At 40.5% G+C, this 21,352-nt stretch overlaps 1 protein-coding gene across 1 annotated transcript in view; it reads left to right on the top strand.

The window, feature by feature from the left end:
• Nucleotides 1-500: 500 nt before the first annotated feature.
• The window catches only part of NMS (neuromedin S), a 35,329-nt gene continuing 14,477 nt past the window's right edge, over nt 501-21,352 (top strand). The window contains exons 1-3 of the mRNA XM_012747833.3: nt 501-786; nt 4,635-4,746; nt 5,585-5,691. The gene's annotated coding sequence lies outside the window, so the exon portion shown is untranslated. The remainder of the gene's footprint in view (nt 787-4,634; nt 4,747-5,584; nt 5,692-21,352) is intronic.

Genomic DNA, 21,352 nt, shown 5'->3' with positions numbered 1-21,352 from the left:
AAAAGCCTGATGGCCATTAGCAAGGGAGGGGGTATAATGATGCATGTCTGACCTCCTACCCCATCATGGCTGGGAACTTAGTTTTAAGTTTTCTCTTGGATCCCCTTGGCCAAGAGGAAGTCCATTCAGTCAGTGGGGGGCTTAGGATTTTCTTTTAGTTCACACTAATATTTAATGCATTGATAAAAGACCAGAAGTATAAATACCAAATATTGATAGTGGTTATCTCTTGGAGTGGGGATTATAAGTGATTTTCTTTTCTTTTAGCTTATCTACAGTTTAAAAGAACTTAAAAAAAAATCCATGCCTTATCATTGTAATACTGAAAAACAGAAGCTTTGTAAATTGCTTTAAAACAATTGAGAGATAAATGAATATGAACCCTTCCTGTGAAAATATCTGACCAGCCTGATATCTGACTTTTGAGCAGCTTGTTTCTCTTTTCTCCCCTGCCTCCTCTGAAGGTAAATCTTGCTTCTCCAAGACTTCCCGGAACTGGGAACTGACTGAGGTCAGGGCAACAGTCACAACAGTAACCATGACAGAGAGCCCTGACCAGGGGACATCTTTCATAGTGATGGCTACCTGGCATCTTTTGACCAGCCGTCTCAGGCTTAGGGGAAATTCCCACCTTGCAAATCTGTTTCACAAATGAAGAAGTCAAAATTCCAGGCTCCTTTGTGAATGGCAAGCAGGGCTGGTAGCAATCAGTTGCTGTGTGCACAACCTCACAGGAGCGACACGAGGCCACAGGCTCTGCAGGACACGTCTGTATCGCTGGTGTGGGTGAGTGCAGAGGCGTCTGGATGGGAGGAAGCAGTGGTTGCAAGCACAAGTGACATCGGCTTCACTTCCATGCTCTAAACCTTGCCTCAGAACTGCTCCCGTGGCCCACCGTAACCCAAAATGTAGAGCAGAAGGAATTCTGGCAAATGTAGTTCTACCGAGTAGATGGAGCCTTGCGGGGGATTTGCTGGTCACAGGCCAGGAGCCACAGAGGGCAGGAGGGAAGGGTTTGGGAGGGAAGCTACGGTGTTAGGTTAGGTAGTGTTCTGAGCAAGTGGGGAAAGAACCCCTGGGTATGAAAGACTGGTGACAAAGGAGGCTTAGACTCTGACAGTGACTGATATAAACACACATGTGAGATAGGGTCGGTCTTGGTGGTCTCTAAGTAGAAAGGTCAAGTGTTTTGTCTTGAGAACTTAATTTGTGTTATAGGGCATGTGGGGCAAGGACTTCCTCCTGCATTCAGGGAGGTGGCTGTAACCTGGCAAGGGGTGGGCAAGGAATGGGGCACTTCTCTGAGAGCAGGTGGAGGTCTCAGAGTATTCTCCCCAGGAAGAGCACCATGTAATTTAGAGGCAAGATTCAACACCTCGCCCTTTATGACATAAGAGAATTAGAGGTATCCTAAAAGGCCAAGAAAGGGTATCTGTTTAGAATACTTCAGTTGCCCCATAAAATGGCATTGCGTGTAGCCATTAGAAGTGATACCATGAGAGAATATTTTAAAATAAAAGAATAAGGGTCCCAGGAATAATAAGGTGGTGGTGGCAGCACAGCTTTTCAGTCTCTCAAAATATCCACATAAAAGCAGACAGAGCAACTGGAGAGTAAAACCAACAGCCATGAACAATATCTACAACAAAGCTAGGGGATACGATATTGCCACAAACCTCAAAACACCAGTGGGCAGGGACAAACCACAGACTTGTCCATAGTAGCATCTGTACAGGAAGAAAAAGGCAGAAGCAAAAGGTAGCATCTGACAGACTGGAGAACAGAAGAAACCCAAAATGAATTTGAGAACAATAGCTGAACTTGGGGAAGGATCTTGCCCAATCTAGTAGCAGGTGGGAGGCAGTAGCCTGTGGTCAGGACTGAGGGGCTGGGCAGTCTAGACCTTAGGAACCCGCACTGTTCACTAGAGCTCCCTTCTGGAAGGGGCCCCACTGTCAGGATAAATTGTTAGTAGTGAAGTCAAAATTGAGCAGGACAGGCACAACAAGGATGAAGGAAAGAGACAACCCAGAACCAAGTGGGAGGGTAACAATACTGCATTATACTGTAGCTATAGCACAGTTAATAATACTGTATTATGCAATTGAAATTTGTCAAGAGGGTAGTGTTCTCACCACCCTCTCTGCCTCAAAACAGATAACTATGTAAAGTTATGGAAGTATTAACTAAATTCGATTAATATTGATCTTTCACAATGTGTCCATATATCAAAACATCAAGTCATACATCTAAAATATATATAATTTCTATTTGTTAATTATATATCAGTAAAGCTGAAAATGTAGTGAATCTATATATTTTGTTGTTAAAGACACAAGATCCTGAATAGTGTTTATCTGTCTAAAAAAACAATAGATTGTGAACATTTTCTCTTGTTTTTGTGGAACAAACACACAGATACATCATAAAACAGATGCAGGGAACAGCAGGAAGCAAGCTGCCTGTTTTTCAACATGCACAAAAATAACAGAAAGAGAGTAAATTGTGGATTTAGAAAGGATTTCCTGAATCCTTTCCTTACTCCAAAAGTTCAGAAAAACTAATTCCACATAAAAAGGAGCTACAGGAAAGGATAAAGATCAAATCCCACACAAAGTTATTATAAGGAAAAAAGAAAACAAGGAGCAGAGTAATATCCCTGCAGGTGAGAAAAGCATGCTGTGGATGTGCCCACAGAATAGAATAAAAGTATATTCTATTATTTCAGAACAAGATAAAAAGCATTAAGAAAATGATATAACACATGATAGAAAAATAAATCAGAATTAGAAAAACTCAGAAATGAGATGACAGAATATAGGAAAGAATTAGAAATAAAAGGAAAAAAGCAAATATAGAAATGAAGAGTAAATCAGAAGAAATACAAGAGTGAATAAACAATAAACAGAAAAATATAAGGTAGAAAAGAATAAAATTCAAAAAGATAAAAAATAAAAAGGATTTGAGAAAAAGTGACAAATATTGAAGACAAACAAAAAACAGTGAGGTTAATGAGTCCCTGAAGAAGAAAACCAAAGCAAGGAAACAGAACATATACTAAAAACTGTAATTCAAGACAACTTTCCTGAAATAAATAAAAACTTGGAGTAAAAATGAAACAGCACATCATGTACACCATAATCATAATGGTATGGAAACACTGAGATAAATTCTAGTAAATTTGTTGGACTTAATGGAAAAGAAAGCCATTTTTGAGCATCTAGAAAAGAAAAAGAACCTGTAACTTTTAAGGTAAATAAAATTAGATTATCATCAGACTTTTTGACACCAATTATTATGCTAGAAGAAAATGGAAGAAGATATGTGTAGTCTTGACAATTTCTTGAAAATTTAATATCCCTTTTAAAGTCTCTTTCAATTTATAGGTTCCTCCTTCACCCTTTCATTTCTTTATAGTTATCTGTTGAAGAACCTGGTCTCTGTGGCCAGAAGAGTTTCTCACAGTCTGGGTTTTGATGATTAAACATTCATGGTGCAATTCACTATGCTGTCTGTGCTTTGTATTTCCTGCCAATTGGCAGCTCCATCCAGAGACTGGATTAGAATCAGGTTCAATTCCTCTGGCAAGATTCTAGGCTGTGTTTGGCCAGGGAGGAATGAGATTTCTATTTGTCTCTCTTATGTGTCTTGTCAACCACTGCTGCTTAATGACCACCATTCTTTGTGAGTTGCAAAACATGACATTCCAGTTCCAAAATTTCTTTTCTATTTATTGGTTGTAATACTTTTAGAAAGAAAGAGTACTTTTCATCTACTATTTGGTTACCTGGGGGTCAAGTTTATTAGAGAAAGGCAGGAAAAGTGCTTCATTCTTTCCTTCTACTTTACTAGTTTCCAATTTAATGAATTGGTTCCTCATCATCCTCTAAAGGATAGGAAGTCTTTTTAAAAAACATCATTATGAGCTCATAGATTCAAACATATTTGGTGGTTTTAATTTGTTGCAATTAACAGTATTGAAGCTTGCACTGTCTCATCTTTGATCAGGTGATGTCTCCTCACTCTGGCTCCTGAGTCCTTTAGGCGTGACCCTGCTAGTATTTGGGAGCTTCCTTACTGTCTGGTACTAGATGTTCTAGGTTCCTCCTATACATTTCCTACCCCAGAGCTGGAGTCCTTTATCCAAGAAGCTATGGTTTCTTTTAGTAAGAAATGGTAATTTAAGACTACTATTTGGGCTCTAGAGCTGCTCGTTGTTACTGGGCTCCTTATTGTCTTTTTGCCCGTTCAGTCAAGCTAAGAAAAAATATATAAAATACACACACACATATATTTCATAAATTCATAGTGATAACTTCCTATTTTAATGTAAGGCTAGAGCGTTTAATACTTAAGCTGTATCTATTACATCTGAATTTCCTTTCTTCCATATTGAGAATCATGGTTGAGACCCTGAACTAGGAACACATATTTGGGTGAAAAAACTATGAAGAAACACAAAGATGTGATTACCTTAAAAGTCAGGATAGTGGTAAATTATGAGGAGTAGGGAAGTTGTGATTAGGATGGAGCACAGAGAGAGCTGGCCAAGTTCTTCCTAACGTTATTTGCCTTATAATAATTCATTAAGCTATATGTTTTAATTATGCGGTTCCCCCCAACCTTATCTGCAGGAGATGCCTTCCAGACCCCCAGTGGATGCCTGAAAGTACAGATAGTACCCACCCATATACTGTGTTCTTGTGATCTGGTAACCAAGACGGCCACTAAGTGACTAATGGGCAGGTAGTGTATAGAGTATGGATATGATGGACAAAGGGATGATTCAAGTCCTGGGTGGGAAAGAGCAGGATGGATGGTGCAAGACTTAAAACTTATGAATTGTTTGTTTCTGGAATTTTCCATTTAATATTTTTTGACCACGGTTGACCAGGGGTAACTGAAACTGTGGAAAGTGAGATGGTGGATATGGGGGGAACTACTGTATCTATTTTTATTTTATAATAAAACATTAAAAAACAATACAGTGGTCAAAGGATACAAAATTTCAGTTAAACAAGATGAATAAATTCTAGAGATCTAATGTACAACCCTGGTGACTATAGTTAATGCTGTATTATGTACTTGAAATTTGCTAAGAGGATAGATCTTCAGTGTTCTCATCACCAAAAAAAAAAAAAAAAAAGAAAAGAAAAGGTAACTGTGAAGTGATGGAAATGTTAACTAACCTGATTGTGTTGATCATTTTGCAATGTGTTAATATATGAATATCAAAACATCAAGTTGTGTACCTTAAATATGTACAGTTTCTATTTGCCAATTATACTTCAATAAAGCTGAAAAATGCAATGAATCTGTATATTTTATTATTAAAAATGCAAGACCCTGAACAGTGTTTATCTGTCTAAAAAATAGATTGTGAACATCTCCTATTTATGTGGAAAAACACACACATTACAAAACAGTACATGCATAGTATTGATGACCTTTGTATTAGAAATTACAGGGTGATTTGAAAGGAACTGAACTTTCAAAATTATGTCACTCAGAGACTAGATTATACATGAATGTGAGATTTCCTGTGGGAATAGCTAAAGATCTCCTGTTGTATCTCCTTTTGCAGAAATGAAGGTGCACATTGAGGAAGCCATTTCAACCATTGGCAGAGATATGCTACAGAGAGTCTGAGATTAACCATCATGTGACACAAGAGGCACAGAGTGAACAACTGTAAGAGTATAGGAACAGCTGTGACAGTTTGTTTATAAATTGCTCTTGATTGTACATTTAAAATAGCCTATTCGACTGAGTAATACACTTTAATTTTAATTTTTTTTTAGTTTGAGACAAAGTCTCACTCTGTCACCCAGGCTGAAATGCAGTGTTGCAATCATAGCTCACTGTAACCTCAAACTTCTGAGCTCAAGCAATCGTTCCATCTCGGCCTCCCAAGTAGCTAGGACTAGAGGTGTGTGTCATCATGCCTGGCCAATTTTTAATTTTTTAATTTATTATAGAGATGGGGTTCTCACAATGTTGCCCAGGCTAACTCAAACTCTTGGCCTCAAGCTATCTTCTCTCCTCAGCCTCCCAAAGTGCTGGTATTACAGAAATGAGCCACCATGCCTGACATTTTTAAAAGTGTTTAGTTCTTTTTGAATTACCTTGCCTGTAGGCGTAAAATATAATAGGAAGATAATCAACAGAATGCTAACCATGGTTACATATAAGTGGTGGGAATAAGGTTTTGCTTTAATTATTTTCTTTTTACTTAGCTGAATTTCTAAAATTTCATCATGACATTTAAAGAAAAAAACTAAAAGGCATCAAAGAAACAAGAAAAAAATGGTGCCAAAATTCTATATTTGAAATGTTGATGTGTTTTGCTGTCCTGGTGAATTTTTCCCAGTTTTGATTGTTTGGTTTTTGATGAGACACCTATATCCCCCACCTTGGACGATCTCTGGAGCCCCCAAAGTTTGAGCTTCTTTATTCTAATGAGTCAGCATTAAGGATGAGGTTCAGGAAAAGATGAAAAAAAAATGTGAATATTTCCCCACATCGCTATCAGAGTTCAGTCAGGGAAGCGCAACCACTAGAAGTGATATAGAAGGTGGAATTTATTATAGGGATTTAGCCTTATGCAGTGTGGGAGGGGGCTAAACAGCTAATACATACACAGAATCGATTCTGCATGTGGCTTGAGCCTGCGGTTAGTCGGTTAGTCGGGAAGGCAGCCAGGAAAGAAAGAGGTGAGTGAGATGAGAGCGATCCGGACCCAACTGGAACCTGCAAGGAGGAACTCAGACCCGCATCATCCTCTCCTGCCTCCGCAACTCCGACTTTGGTGAGGCCATGATGCCTGTGACCGGCCAGAGAAGCTGGGCACCCTTTGCCACAGAGATAAACATGTACCTGGCCCAGGAGGCAGAGAATCCCAAGGAGAAATTGAGCTGGAGCTGGAAGAGTTGGGGATATGGCAGCTGCCTCCCCCCAAGGTGGGCAGGCAGACCTGCAGCACCGTTCACCCACCTTTCTGTTGTACACGTGTCCCTGCTTCTCTGCAAGCTTCACACAAGTGCCTCCCGTGGCCGGATGGACAAGGGAATTCTAGCTGCTCCAACATATCATTTTTTAATTTTAGGGCTCATTTAATTTTAGGGCTCTCAAGTATAAGAACTCTTTGCCTAGCCCTGGCTCTGGAATATTTTCTCAGATTTCTTTTTCTTAAATCTTTTATAGGTTTATATTTTACATTTAAATCCATCATCTATTGTGGGTTAACTTTTGCATAAGGCATGAGGCTTAGATTAAGGGTCACTTTTTTGCTGATGGATAGCCCAGTTGCCCCAGCACCCTTTGTTGAAGTGGCTATCTTTCCTCCAGAGAATTGTCAAAAAATAGTTGGGCATGTTTGTATTTGTGTGGGTCTCTTTCTGGGTTCTCCATTCTTCCATTGATCTCTCTATCTCTCTGTCAGTGCCACACATTCTTGATTACTGTAGCTAAATAAGAAATCTGCAAATTAGGTAGATGCATTACTCTCACTTCATTCTTCTTTGTCAAAATTATTTTTAGCTATTCTAGTTTCTTTATATTGCTGTAGAAATTTTAATATAAACTTGTCTCAACAAAGATTCTATCTAGAACTTTGATAGGAATTGTGTTAAACCTGTATATCAATTTGGGGAGGATTGACATCTTTACTATGTTGAGTCTTTTAAACCACGAACATGATTTGTCTTTCCACTTATTTAGGACTTATTTGATTTCTTGCATCAGCACTTGGTACTTTTCAGCATACAGATCCCGTATATGTTTTGTTAGATTTACACCTAGTGTTTTATTTTTCAAGAAATTGTAAATGGTTTTGTATTTTTTAACTCTGGTGTTCGCTTGTCCATTGCTAGTATATAGAAATACTTTTTTTTTTTTGGTATATTTACCTTGCATTCTGTCACCCTCCTGAACTCACTTATTAGTTCTAAGAGGTTTTTCTTTTTTTAATTATGCTTTGAGATTATCTGTACAGACAACCATATCACCTGAAAACAGGGACAGTTTTATTTCTTTCTTTCCAATCTGTGTTTCTTTTATTTCTTATTGTTGCCTTATTATACTGGCTATAATTTGTAATAGTAGGTTTAATAAGTGTGAAACAGACATCCTTGACTTGTTCTTGATCTTAGAGGGAAATCATGATACCTTTTGCCATTAAGTATAATGTTAGCTGTGAGTTTTTTGTAGATGCTTTTTAACAAGTTGAGGAAGTCATCCACTATTCCTATTTTTTTCTGAAAGAGGGTGTTTTTTGTCATGAATGGGTGTTGAATTTTTGTCAAATATTTTAATGCATCGATTGATATATCATGTGGTTTTTCTTCTTGAGTCTGTTTATGTGGTAGGTTACAGTGAATAATTTTCTAATGTTGAGCCAGCCTTGCATGCTTAGAATAAAGTGGGATTTTCCTTTTTCCCTTTTTCTTTTTTCTTTGTCAGAAACCTGTTGGCATTTCCGGATTGCTGGCTTTTCAAGTGCCTAGTCACAAACTCGGGGAACTCATCACCATGTTCGTCTGTGGGTCCCAAGGTCCCAGTTGCTCTGCCTTCTTCTCTGTACCTTTCAGGGACCAGTCTTTCCCAGTGATCAGTAATTTCTCTTGTACCAAAGACCCCTAAAGGCTGGGGTCTCTTTATGAATACTGTAAGCTAATATAATCATCTATGTAAAATAGGCAACTGCAAACATTGGCCATTGTGATTTTGGTTTGTGGATTCCAGATGTCCAAAGGAAATAATAGTCTGAATACTTCACAGTTGATGTGAAAGAAAAATAAATCCTTATTTCTCCGTTTGATGATACATTCCAGTTTTTAAAGATTCATAAGACAGCCCAGAGTCTTTTCATACAGATGCTTAATAGTATGACATGGGCTTAAGACTTGGATTTGTGCTTTCTGATCAGTATGGTGGTGTCAGACATGATAGCTAGGTAATTATAATTGCAAGAATCCAGTAGCCTTCTTCACACAGTAAGGAACTGACTCAGTCCATGAAATGATCTGCAAACTTTCCAAATAGAAAATTACTAACATGAGAAGGGAGGAATAAATGTGCTTTCACAGTCCAGTTTTATTTCCTGTGAACCGACTGCTTCCTCCGTAGTGGGTAATATGTATGCCTCAATGCATTCCGGGAGGCACGCTCCTAGGATATCTTGATGGGTAGTAAAAACACAGAGTCCCAGGGAAGAGCATTGCTAAATGGCATTAAAGTATGGCCCTGGGGTGGAAAATTGAGCTGTGACATCTGACTAACAGGAAGATGGAGCGCTGTGAGAATTATTCACGGTGGGTCATAAAATGAAAAGGCCAGGATGCCCACAGAGCAGAGCAGCCCGCGAAGCTGGGGTGTGGTTTGCATACTGCTTCTCTAAATGACAGATTCTGGACATAAAAGCCTCCTAAAAACTTCCCACCCACCAGGGCCGCTTAGGCGAGTGCACGGATGATATTTAAGTGGTCAGACGACAGCATGCAGATCACGTGGATGACTGCAGCTGAGATGGAGCCAGGCTGTAGCCTGGATCACTCAACACATTTCACTTGGCTTTCAGGGGAGTGGTCTGTTATTTATCCATTTTTGGCATAAGACTTACATTTGTAAGTGATTTTCCAGCACCAGTATAAAAATACCTTTGCATGTGCTGAGTCTCTCTAAGGAAATGGCGAGAGGAAATCCCAGCATCATGCTGGGCTGGATACAGAGGGCAGAAGGGGTCCAACGTGGGCTGAGAATGAGCCATTGAGTGAACAAGACCAATTGCCTAGTTCTGCTTGAACTGAGATTCTTACCTATAGGCAGAGGTTCTCAGACTCAGAGTATAGCAGAAGTAAAGCTTGTTTACAATGCAGATTCCTGGGCACCACACCCAGCAACACTGATTCAGAGTGTGCAATGGGGCCCAAGAACCTGCATTTCTCATGCACACCCTAGGTGTTTCAGAAGCAAGTGGTCTGGGGACTACATGAAAAAAAAAAAAAAACCTTCCCCCAAGAGTGTGTGGTTGTTGGTGGTAGAGATTCATGAAAAGAACTGTACAAAGAACCACATGCCTGAAAGCCCTGAAATGGTATAAAAAATTGGGCACCCAGAGATGCCTGCGCATTTTCCAAAGGTGGGGATTTGCAGCTCTCCTTATATATCCAGAGGTATAAATGCCCCTCCCAAAGTGACAAACCATGATGGCATGTGCCTGTATGAAGCTAATGGTCAGATCTCAATATCCACAGGGGTGTTTAGAGTCTCTCTCCTTCCAGCCTCAGATTGCTCCCTGAAATCCATCCAACATGTTTTTGGCACAGAGCACATTCTGGGTCTCTGTGACTCTATCTTCATTACTGGAAAAGTGATTCAAAGGGGACATCCTACTGAGGTTGCAGCTTGTCTCTGCAAACAAAGACAGCAGTGCAGTTATTAGCAAGCCAGCCACGCCAATGGCTTCCAAAGATACCAAGAGGATGAAGTTCTTCTGGGTGCTGGTTTTCCTCAGTCAGTGCCTGGGAAATGACTCTGGAGGTTGTCTAATCCTTTGGCTTCAGTTTCAGAGGCCCCTCCATGACTTTTTGGGCTCCCAGAACCTTCCTCTCCTGCTCCTTTAGCTGTGCAAAGCTGTGAATAATGGCCCAAGTTGCACAGGACGTCTTCATTGACCATACGAACCTTCAGCCAGACCTTAGCCAATTGTTTTCAGTTCCCACGTCTCCTCAAGCATTTATGACTGTTAATTGACATAAGCTATTCTTTCAAACTCTTTGTTTAGGTAACATACCCCAAAGAGTCACAGGTTTTAGTTTATTATTATTTTACCTTTATGCAAATGGGATATGAGGGAAGTGCCCATAGCTTTATTCTGACATAGCAAAGAAGATGCATAAGTACCCATATATTCCAGAAAACAGCTTTCAAATGGAACATTACCAAGAGCAACACATTTTTAAAGCAAGACTGATCAGAATTACAACTTTCATGGAAGCTACAGCTTATTTCCACAAGCCATAGAAACAATCTCTGAGTTCAGATCCATTATAAAACTCCAGTGTCAAAAATAACATGGACAAGTATTGTTAAATGATGTAGAAGAACATTTTGTAGTGTTTTCATTTAGTTTTATTTGTTTCAGTTAGGGAAAGAGGGATTTATTTTGTCCTTAACCAGCTGAGATCTCGCTCACCAGCAACTGACAGTGCCTATTATTTCAAGGCCCGTGTTTCAATTACTTAGCCCTGAGAGAAATAAAGCAGGCCTGCTTTATTAAAGTACTAAAATATTTAAAAAATTAAAATATGGGGAAGGAAAAAGCGGAAAGAGAATTTAACAAATCAAATATGGGATGTGTGATGTTCTGCATTTAAATTACCCTTTCTAGCTCCAGGCTTCTTCCCACCCTCCCCTAAGTGACTTAGCCGCTTCTTTCCACAGAAAGGACACTCTGCCCATCATGTGACCTGGCTCCTATTCCTTTCGCCACCTCCAGGCATATTTGTGCCCTCACCCATCCTCCCTCCTGGTTCAGAGGCACGAGAAGACGTCTCCCTCCTCTGGGCTTGTGACCTTCTGTTCCTACATTTGCTTCCTCAATTTCCTTTCACCTTCCCATCTCCACCAGCTCCCCTGCTCTGCTTCCTGCACACTCAGAGGCATAATTGGATCTAAGCCTTTCCTCGTGCCAGGCCCTCGCCTTCTGCCCTGGAAAGGCTGGTCTGCATCTGCCTCCTTGGCTGTCTCCCTGCCTGCCTCCCCACCCCAGCCTCTGCTGAAACTGCTGCCCGTGACACCCCAAAGGCCAAAGGCTTCCTGCCAGCCCTCACCCAACTTGGATGCTGTTGAACCCCCCTCCTCCTTGGACACTGCCCTCCTGCAGGGCTCTCTCCCTGACAAACCCTTCCTAGACCCCTTCTCAGCTTCTCTTCCTCCCCCGCCCTTGAACACTGATATTCCCCAGGGTTGCATCTGTCACTGGTCTCATGTTTCTTCACTCATTCATCCTCCCAAAGTGATCTCACCTGCTCCAGTGACTTCAGCCACCAAGCCTGTGTTCCCGGTGATTAAAGTTACACAGGCCCTTTCTTAAGCACAAGGCACTTGTTTCCAGCCACATCCTGATGCCTCTGTTTGCATTCTCCACGGGCAGGGATCCAACCCCTCATCCCACTGTCTCCCTCCAAACCTGCATTCCTGGTCTCCACCAAGGCTGCCCCCCTCTACTCAGCACCGCAGGCCTGACCTTGTGGAGGCCTCTCCATCTCCTTCCTGTCCATCAGCTTACTTCCAATGCCCGTTGGTTCTCCCACTAAAACACCTGTCAAGTCCACCCGCTCCTTTTCCATTCCTGGTAACACTATCACACATCTGGCCCTGAGGTCGTTCACCTGCACATGCCTCCTAACTGATGTCCCACTTCAGGTCCTGTGTCTAACACAAGCTTCTCTCTGCAGCCACGGGTGGAGCAGATCCCAGCATCCCTGCTTTCCAACACTGATGCCTTCCTAACACGGACACAAGACATCCCCACAATTCCATCAGGCTCTTTGAGTACAGCATCCTGTGCTGACCTCACCTCTAACCACTGGTCCCCTCCCTATTTGCTTCCCTCCCCCATCAGAAGCGAGGCCAGGCTCTAACATCAGAGGATCCCCAGCTGATGGTGGACAGCCCATTTGCAGATGGGGAGAGTAAGCTTATAGAAAGGGCACCTCTTATTCACCACTCTCTCTACACGTCTGCAGCCTGACAGCCTGTTTGTGTTGGGCCCCTCATTCTGTCCCCCTTAACATCTTTTGTCCTAGTCCTGGCAACCTTCTGAAAGATGCCACAACTCCCTCTCTCCTCCACTCCAGCTGTCAGCCGCGCGTCTGTCCCCAGGCTCTAGGAACCCCGAACTTCACTTTTCTCTGGGTGCTTTCTCACCTCTATACCTATCATATTGCTGGTCCCCTCCATTGCCTGCCCTGCTTAGCAAGCTCCCACTTGTCTCTTAGGTCCCTGTCAAAGCTGAAACTAACCCAGCTGTAGGGCTTTGCCTGCCTCTTCCCTTCTCATGGATATGGAGACTTCGTGTGTGCACTTGTCACACGCTCCTGTAGACAGCATAGGAGATTATTGATGTGTCCACCTTTCCTGTTATGCTGTGACCTCCTTTAGCTCAGGAATTATATCTTATTCCTTTTCCTATCCCTGGTGCCCAATATAGAGTAGAAGTTCCATAAATGTTGTTTAAAGACACAAATGAATGAGCAAGCGAATGACTGTTGATGTTCCAGGTGCCATGGAGGAGCAATAAAACTAGACAACACGGCCCCCACCTCCTGAGGGTAAGGGTAATAATGGGTTTAGTGTGAATGTATAAGAAACCCTGTAGGACAAGACAGTGTAACCCACTAATACAGTGAGGTTTCGAGGAGGAGACATGGTTTGGGGCTTCTGCATGCCAAACAAGAGTCACCCCTTCTTTCCTGATCTGGTAGTCCTCCCTGCTCCTCCAGCCCCCTAATCAGCAGGCTAGAAGGACTCATGCTCCCGCCTACAGCAAGGTGACCCATGCCACCCACCCAGCCCAGGCACCTGCCCAGAAGAAACAGGCTGGGGCAGGTGCCAGAGCCAGTGCCTGTGACGCTGTCAGATCCAATCTTCTGACCTCCTGAGTCTGTTCTGGGGCATGTGGGCTGCTTCCCCCTGTTCATGGCCTTTGTTTCTCTATAACCCGCACACTTTGTGTTGTATTGTTCCGAGTTTAATGCAAACCGCTAATGTTTTCTTGCCTTTAGGTTAAACTTTTGGGCAAATGGTCCCCATGAAACCCCTCCTTCTCCAAAGTTGTCCTTGGAAACTCTCTCCATTCTTTTTGTAAGCCATTGTTTTTTCTAGTGGTTGCCATTCTTGTTGACTCTTTCTTTCTTGCTAAATTACTCAAACTTCATCTACACTTTCCCATTACTTAGTCTCTGTTTCCAAACACTAGCTATTTACTCTTCTTTCCTGCCCTGAAATGTCTCCCCTTCCATACCTCTGAGCCTTCCTTCATGTATTTGCTGAAGATTCAAGATATTCTTTTCTTCTTTTCTTGATTTTTACTACATCTTTGTTTAAAATAGTTTTTTTGTTTTTGTTTTTTTAGAGATAGGGTCTCACTCTGTCATCCAGGCTGGAATGTGGTGGTGTGATCATAGCTCATTATGGCCTCAAACTCCTGGACTCAAGTGATCCTCCTGCCTCAGCCTCCCAAGTAGCTGGGACTACAGACACAAGCCACCATGCCCTGCTAATTATTTTTAAGAGATGAGGTCTCACTATATTGCTCAGGCTGGTCTCAGACTCCTGACCTCAAGCAATCCTCCCACCTTGGCCTCCCAACGTGCTGGGATTACAGGTGTGAGCCACTGTACCCAGCTTAACATAAAGTTTTTATATTCTCATATCATCATAGTATCTGCCTGCCTAGACATGATTCTTGGTTTTTCAACCTTTCATAGCCCTGAGAGCTTTCCTCTCAATAATGCATTGATTCATTCATTCATTTAACATGTGGTCAGTGATTCACTTAATACTTACTTATACTGAGTCAGCATCCAGCTAGGAAAAAAAATATCACTCTAGGTATTTAAAATAGAGGGGTATTAATTTAGGGAATTGGTTACAAAAGTGTTGGAAAGAGTAGAGTGGCAAAAGTTAAAAACATTAATTATACCAAGTGTTGACAAGGATGTGGAGCAACTGGAATTCTTACACACTTCTGATGAGAATGTAAAATGATACAACTTTGGAGAAATATTTGGTTGTTTCTTTAAAAGTTAAATTAACATCTACCATATGATCCAGCCATTGTAAACTTAAGTATTTACTCAAGAGAAATGAAAACAGATATTCATACAAAGATAGTGCACAAATGCTCTTAGTTTTATTTATAATAGTCAAAACTAGAAACAACCCAAATGCCCATCAACAGATTTATGGATAAACAAATTGTGGTATATTCATACAATGGAATGCTTTTCGTCAATAAAATGGAATGGACAATTGAAACATGCAACAACATGGATCAGTTTAATTATGCTGAGTGGAGGAATTCAAAATTTTAAAAGAGGAGAACATACTATATGATTCCATTTATATTTAATATAAAATGCAAGCTGTAATCACAGAAAGCTGATCAGCAGTCAGAGAAGGAGAGGGCAAGATTACAAAGGAGCACAAGACATTTTGAAGGGGATGGATATGTTCCTTATTCTTATTGTGATGATGGTATCATAGTGTATACTCATGTTAAAGTTTGTCAAATCTTACAGTTTAAATATATACAGTTGTATGTCCATTATAGCTCAACAAAACTGTAAAGAAATCAATCCTCCTCCAGGATGGAGGCTGGAATAGCACAATAGTAAAAGGGAACATTGCCCAGGGGTTAGCAACTGCAGAAAATGTCATCCGTCCCTAGAGGTGGAAGAACATAAGGAAAGCTCATGTCTGCTTGTCTGGTGGGATCCCTACAAGAGCTGCTGTTTCAGTGACCATCTCTACTTCTCTCCAGGAAGCTGGGGCGCACACTGTCATTACTCTGCAGGACCTGGGGATTGAGGTGCCTCCTGCTGCCTCTGCTGGAAGCATCACCCAAGGCAGGGTGACACCTCTCCTTTCTTCCTTCCTTCCTTCCATCCTCCCCCAAGCCTTCTCTCCTGCTCACAGAAACAAACCGGAAGGGAGTTTATTTTGCAGTTTTCCAACTCTGTATGATCAGAGGAGAGTGAGGAAATGTGTGTATGGAGCTAAAAGCCAATGGACAAGTCCCTGGCACAACTGTCTGATATATTACTCTTGACAAAGGAAAATATAAAACAGGTAAAGGATCTTGTTGTTAGCATGTCCTGGTTGTCCTGAGGTTGCATGGCTCTGCCACCCTCTGCTAGTACTAAATAGCCCAGTGTGAAAGCAGATGTAAAGCCCAAAAGAAAGTACAGGATGCAGGTACAGAAGGTGGGGGAAAAGAGAAGGTGTATTCGGGCTGGTGGGGACAGTGTCGGCCAGTGGGGGAAGCTGGCCTTTTAGGCCATCAAACTGCTTTTGGGGATTTGACAGCCAGCCTCAAAAATAGACCCTTCTATAAACGCTTGCTATGTGTGTAGACAAATGCAGACTACACCACCCCAAAATATGCCTCTTTGGCATAAGGTTCATTTTGAACTGATGATTTTGGGAAACAGCAGACACAGGAGAGGCTTTAAAACTAGAGAAGTTATCCTTTTGAAAGAGAAATGTACTTCTACAAAAGAGATCTCCAGTTGTAAGGTGTCTCTCTGTCTGCATCAGGAAGAGAAGGTAACTCTCAATCACCAGAAACTTTTTTTATCAATGGAGAAGGCACTGACTTAAATCCGCATACCACACCTTACCCTTGTTTATGGTGCTTTCCCTGGCCACCTCGCCAGAACTGAGCCTTCCCCATTCCCTCCTTTCTTTGTTTCAGCTATGAAGGCATGTGAGCCACTTCTTTGAGATTTACTCATTTTCCCTGGTTATTTCCCATGTACACAGCAGGTATCTGTGTATCTTATTCCAGCGGTCCACAAGCCTTTTGGCTCCAGGGACTAGTTTCATGGAAGTCCATTTTTCCATGGACTGGGGTTGGGGGTAGGCAGAGCTTGGTGGTGTGAGTGATGGGGAGTGGCTGTAAATACAGGTGAACCTTCACTCGCCCACTGGCTGCTGCTCACCTCCTGCTGTGCAGCCCTGTTCCTAACAGACCATGGACCCGTACTGGTCGAAGGCCCGAGCATTGGGGACGGCAGTCTTAGTCTATTTGTGCTGCTATAACAAAATACCTGAGACTGGGTAATTTATAAGGAACAGGAATTTATTTCTTACAGTTGTAGAGGCTGGGAAGTCCAAGATCAAGGTGCTGGCATTGTCTGGTGAGGCCTGCTCTTTGCTTCCAAGGTGGTGTCTTGTTGCTGCATACTCCAGAGGGGAAGAATGCTGTGTCTTCACGTGGTGGAAGGGATGGATGGGTAAGAGAGCACTCCCTTCAACACGGAGCCTTTTAAAATGGTACCAATCCCATTCACGAGGCGATCGTCACCTCCCAAAGGCCACACCCCTTAACACTGTATACATGGAGATTAAGTTTCAATATGAACTTTGTAGGGGACCCTGTCATTTAAACCATAGCACCATGTTATTAACCTCCTGTTTGTTTTTCCCTTGTTAACCTGTCTCACTTTACAGAGGTCCACCCCAACTAAAAACTCAGAAAGTGTAGAAGAAAAATTATTTTTCCCTCTTCTTCAGTGTCCTCAGATATTAATTCCCACACCTACATCTTAATTTACTTTAGACTAGAAGAGTTCTTGAAGGACGTTGGGTACCACTGAGGAATTCAGAAAGTTATGCTCTGAGTATAGAAATTTGCAATTTTTATATCCATTTTTATATCATACAAATTAAAGTTTAGTTCCTTCAATGCCTGCTGAGTTTTATCATAATAACCATTTATAAAGTGGAAGCTAATTTAATGTGGGAAGGAGGAGACATTTTTAGTGTGGTTCTCTGGCATTTGCTTGTTTCAAATGGTCTGGGAACTCCACATGGTGAGTTCATTTATTTGAAAAAGTTATATCTTATTAAATTGGCTTGACACTGACAAATCCACTGGTTGCAACCTTTTCAATAATGCTTAACAAATGAAACACTTTGGAAAAAATAAATGTAATGAAATAAGAAAGGACTTGATCTTTTATATATGTAAGTTCAGATCTTTGAATATTAACTCATATGCTCATAAGTGTGTTTCAGGTTTATTACATTTTTTAAATTTAATTTTACTTATAAAAGTAATTTGTTAATTATCACTGCAAAAATTTTAAAGTACATATACTGCAAAAAGTTTTAATACCACTCACAATCCCACTGCATGAGAACCTCTGCTATTTTGGGGGGGGGGAGTGTATATAACATCACACTCTTTCCTTTGCATTTACCTGTATATGTACATATGTAAGTGCATATTCTATTTTGAATAAGCTTTGACATAAGTGGAGCTTAGTAGATTGCAAAATTGGCCATAACACTTTTCGGCTCATCTCATTGAGAGTTGGAATTAGCCTTGTGACTGGCTTTGCCCAATATAATGCAGAAACGATGTGCCTGTTGCAAATGTAGGACTTAGAGGCCTTCTGGCTTCTCCTCTCACTGTCTTAGAAGTCTGAAAGGAGCATGAGATCAAGCATGGGGTAACCTCCTAGAGAATGAGCAACTCCATCAAGAAAGGTCTCAGGAACCCCATTAATTCACCAGGTGAATGCAAATGTGTAAATGAGTCCACCTGACATTACCTAAGCCCAGCCCAAACCATAAGAATGGCTCTATTGAGCCCCACCCAAATTGCTGACCTACAGAATTCTGAGCTAAATAATTGGTTGTTTAAACAACTAGGTTTTGGAGTGTTTTGTTATGAGCAGAAGCTATCTGTTACTACAGCCTATGGTGTGTAGTTTTATAATTTTCTTTTTCTTTACTCATGTTATAGAGAATTTGCCATGTCAATACACATAGATCTATCTTCATCTTTTAAATAGTTATATAAGTTTCTGTATTATGAATACCATAGTTTATTTAATATTGTTTTCCATTGTATGTATGTATCAGTTTTTCCCCATTCACCTCTTGATGGACATTTAGGTTGTTTCTTTCTTCCTTTCTTCTTTCCTTTCTTCTTTCCCTTGTTCCTTCCTTCCTTCCTTCCTTCCTTCCTTTCTCTCTCTCTCTCTCTCTCTCTCTCTCTCTCTCAAGTATCCAAGTATCCCCATAGCTTTTTTATATTACTGTGTATTTTCTCTGCTGATAGTGATTATGGTATCTTTCTTCATATAGAACTTTAAAAAATATTTTAAAATGTATCACTGTTTTTCTTCAAGGCTTTCCTATTTTGAGTTTTGCTTGAGAACAATTTTCCAATCAAAGTTTTTACTCTATTTTTTTCTAACACAGGGTTTTATATATAAGTGTCTGTGTGTCTGTATGCAGGTGTTTTATATTCTTTTATGTGATGGTTAGATACTGTGGCCCCAAGAGGAGACACATGGAAAAACGAAGGGAAAACGAAGTGTATTATATTCATAGGTACTAGAGGCAGGAGGCGTGCCATTCAGGACCACACAGGAACAACGCCGGGGTGGCCGGGTTGTCAGGAGGTAGGACACAGGAGCAAAGGGAAGGTTTAGACACTGCCTGTCTGGGGGCTTCCTAAGAGAAGGCCAGGCAGAGCAGAGTGAATGATTTAGGATTAGCTAGTTTGAATAATGTTGGTGGGCTTTGGGCTATGGGGATAGTTCTTAGTTGCCTGGCACTTGATCCTGGGATGATTAAGACAGAGGAGAATTGCCTTCTGGGATTCGGGGACCAGATGGAGCATTTGTGACTTTGCATTGTTTAGTTTGCCTATCAAAGGCATCCTCCTGGCTGGGTGCTACCTATCACTAATCACCTTCAAGAAGCCTTTACTCTATGTTAAACCGATTGCCTTCAAGACTCTATGATCCATTCTATTGATCTGTTTACCTGTTACTGGCTCAATAATTAAATTAATGTCACAATACAACAATTACTACTACTTTATAGTACATTTTGACATTGGTAAAGTGTCAGGTTTTTAAAAAAAAATCGTTGAATATTCTTGAATATTTTCTTTCTCAAATAAATTTCAGAATCAGTTTTAAAATTCCATGAAAAGTAATTTTGAATTTTAATTAGTGTTACACTAACTTGATAGGTTAATTTGTCATCAATTGAACTTTTAACAACATTGAATCTTCTTATTGAAGATAATGATATGCCTTTTCTTTTATTCACATATTCCTTTATGTCCTTCAGTAAAGTTTTATAGTTTTCTTTTTCATGTATTGCAGATTTATTCCTCAATATGTCATAGTTCTTAAAGTTATTTACATTTTCTGACACATTTATTTTTTCTCATGTCTAAGAAAATGACTTCTGACAATAGTTTTCTTTAAATCTGGCCATTTTGGTAAACTTTTATTAATTCTAATCATTTGCCAGTTGATTCTACTGAATTTTGGGGTAGACAGTCTGGGTATATAATCATACAATGTGAAAACAATGAGAGTTTCCAACTTTTACTTTTCATTTCTTTTTTGGTATTGAATTGGCCAAAAATTCTTGGGTGTTTATATTATTCTGCTTAGACTCAATAGCAAAACCCACAACCTGGGTAGCTTGAACAACAGATATTTATTTTCTCACAGTTCTGGAGACTGCAAGCCCAACATCAAGGTGCCAACAAGTTTGATTTCTGATGAGGCCTCTCTCCTTGGCTTGCAGACAGATGCTCTCCTTCTTCCTGCGTCCTCACATAGTCTTGCCTCTACAGGCATTTAGCAGGAGAAAGATCCCTGTTGTCTCTTTCTCTTCTTATAAGGATATCAGTTCCCTAGAGTTAGGGCCACACCCTATGACCTCATTTAACCTTAATTAAGCCATATCTCAAACACAGTTACATGGGAGTATAGGGTTTCAACACATGAATTATGGGGGAAGAAACACAATTCATAACAAGGTTGTTGAATAGTAACAGCACAGATTTTTTTTCTTATTCTTTCCCTTTTTTCTGAATTAGCATTAAAAATAGTATTTTTAGCTGGGTGTGGTGGCATGCATATGCAGTTTCAGCTACTTGAGAGGCTGAGGCAGGAAGATCACTTGAGCCCAGGAGCTTGAGACCAGCCTGGGCAACATAGCAAGACCTTATCTCTAAAAATTAATAATAATAATAATAATAATAATAATAATTTTTTGTCCTGAATATCTGAGAAATAATATGGGGAAAATATGCAAAGGAAACATAAATTTGTTACAAATCAGAGTTATCAGAAAGATTTACTTGAAAAATGTGTGTTTCTGTATATAGCAGCAGTTTGCTTGTGGACACAGACCAGACATTCAAAAAGTATTTGTTGATTGACAATAAAACTACCACAAACCTTTGCTATTATGTGTGTGTTGTGTGTCTAAAATGTCTGTAATTGTGTTTAATTCCATGTAGATAAGTGGTTTATGTTCAAAAAGAATTCATTCATTTTCCCCCTTTCATTCAGTAAAGACTTGCTGTTAGGCAGTGGGTGTATTTTAATACAAACAGTGTAATCTCTGCCTGCTATTTAATGACCTTGGGTTATTCTCCTTGAACCAAAATGGCAAATACTGTAATAAATAGAAATCTTTTTCTTGCTGGCTCAAGAAAGTAGGCAAAATATTACGGCTATAAAGTAGTTTATAATTCCCACTCTGTTAAGAACTGGAAATTTTTTGGCAAAATGCCACATTT

The sequence above is a fragment of the Microcebus murinus genome, chromosome 3 (assembly GCF_040939455.1).
Source record: "Microcebus murinus isolate Inina chromosome 3, M.murinus_Inina_mat1.0, whole genome shotgun sequence".
In the NCBI taxonomy this organism is placed as follows: domain Eukaryota; kingdom Metazoa; phylum Chordata; class Mammalia; order Primates; family Cheirogaleidae; genus Microcebus; species Microcebus murinus.
Note: the sequence above shows the minus strand (reverse complement) of the source record. Positions and strands in the feature narration are given on the sequence as shown.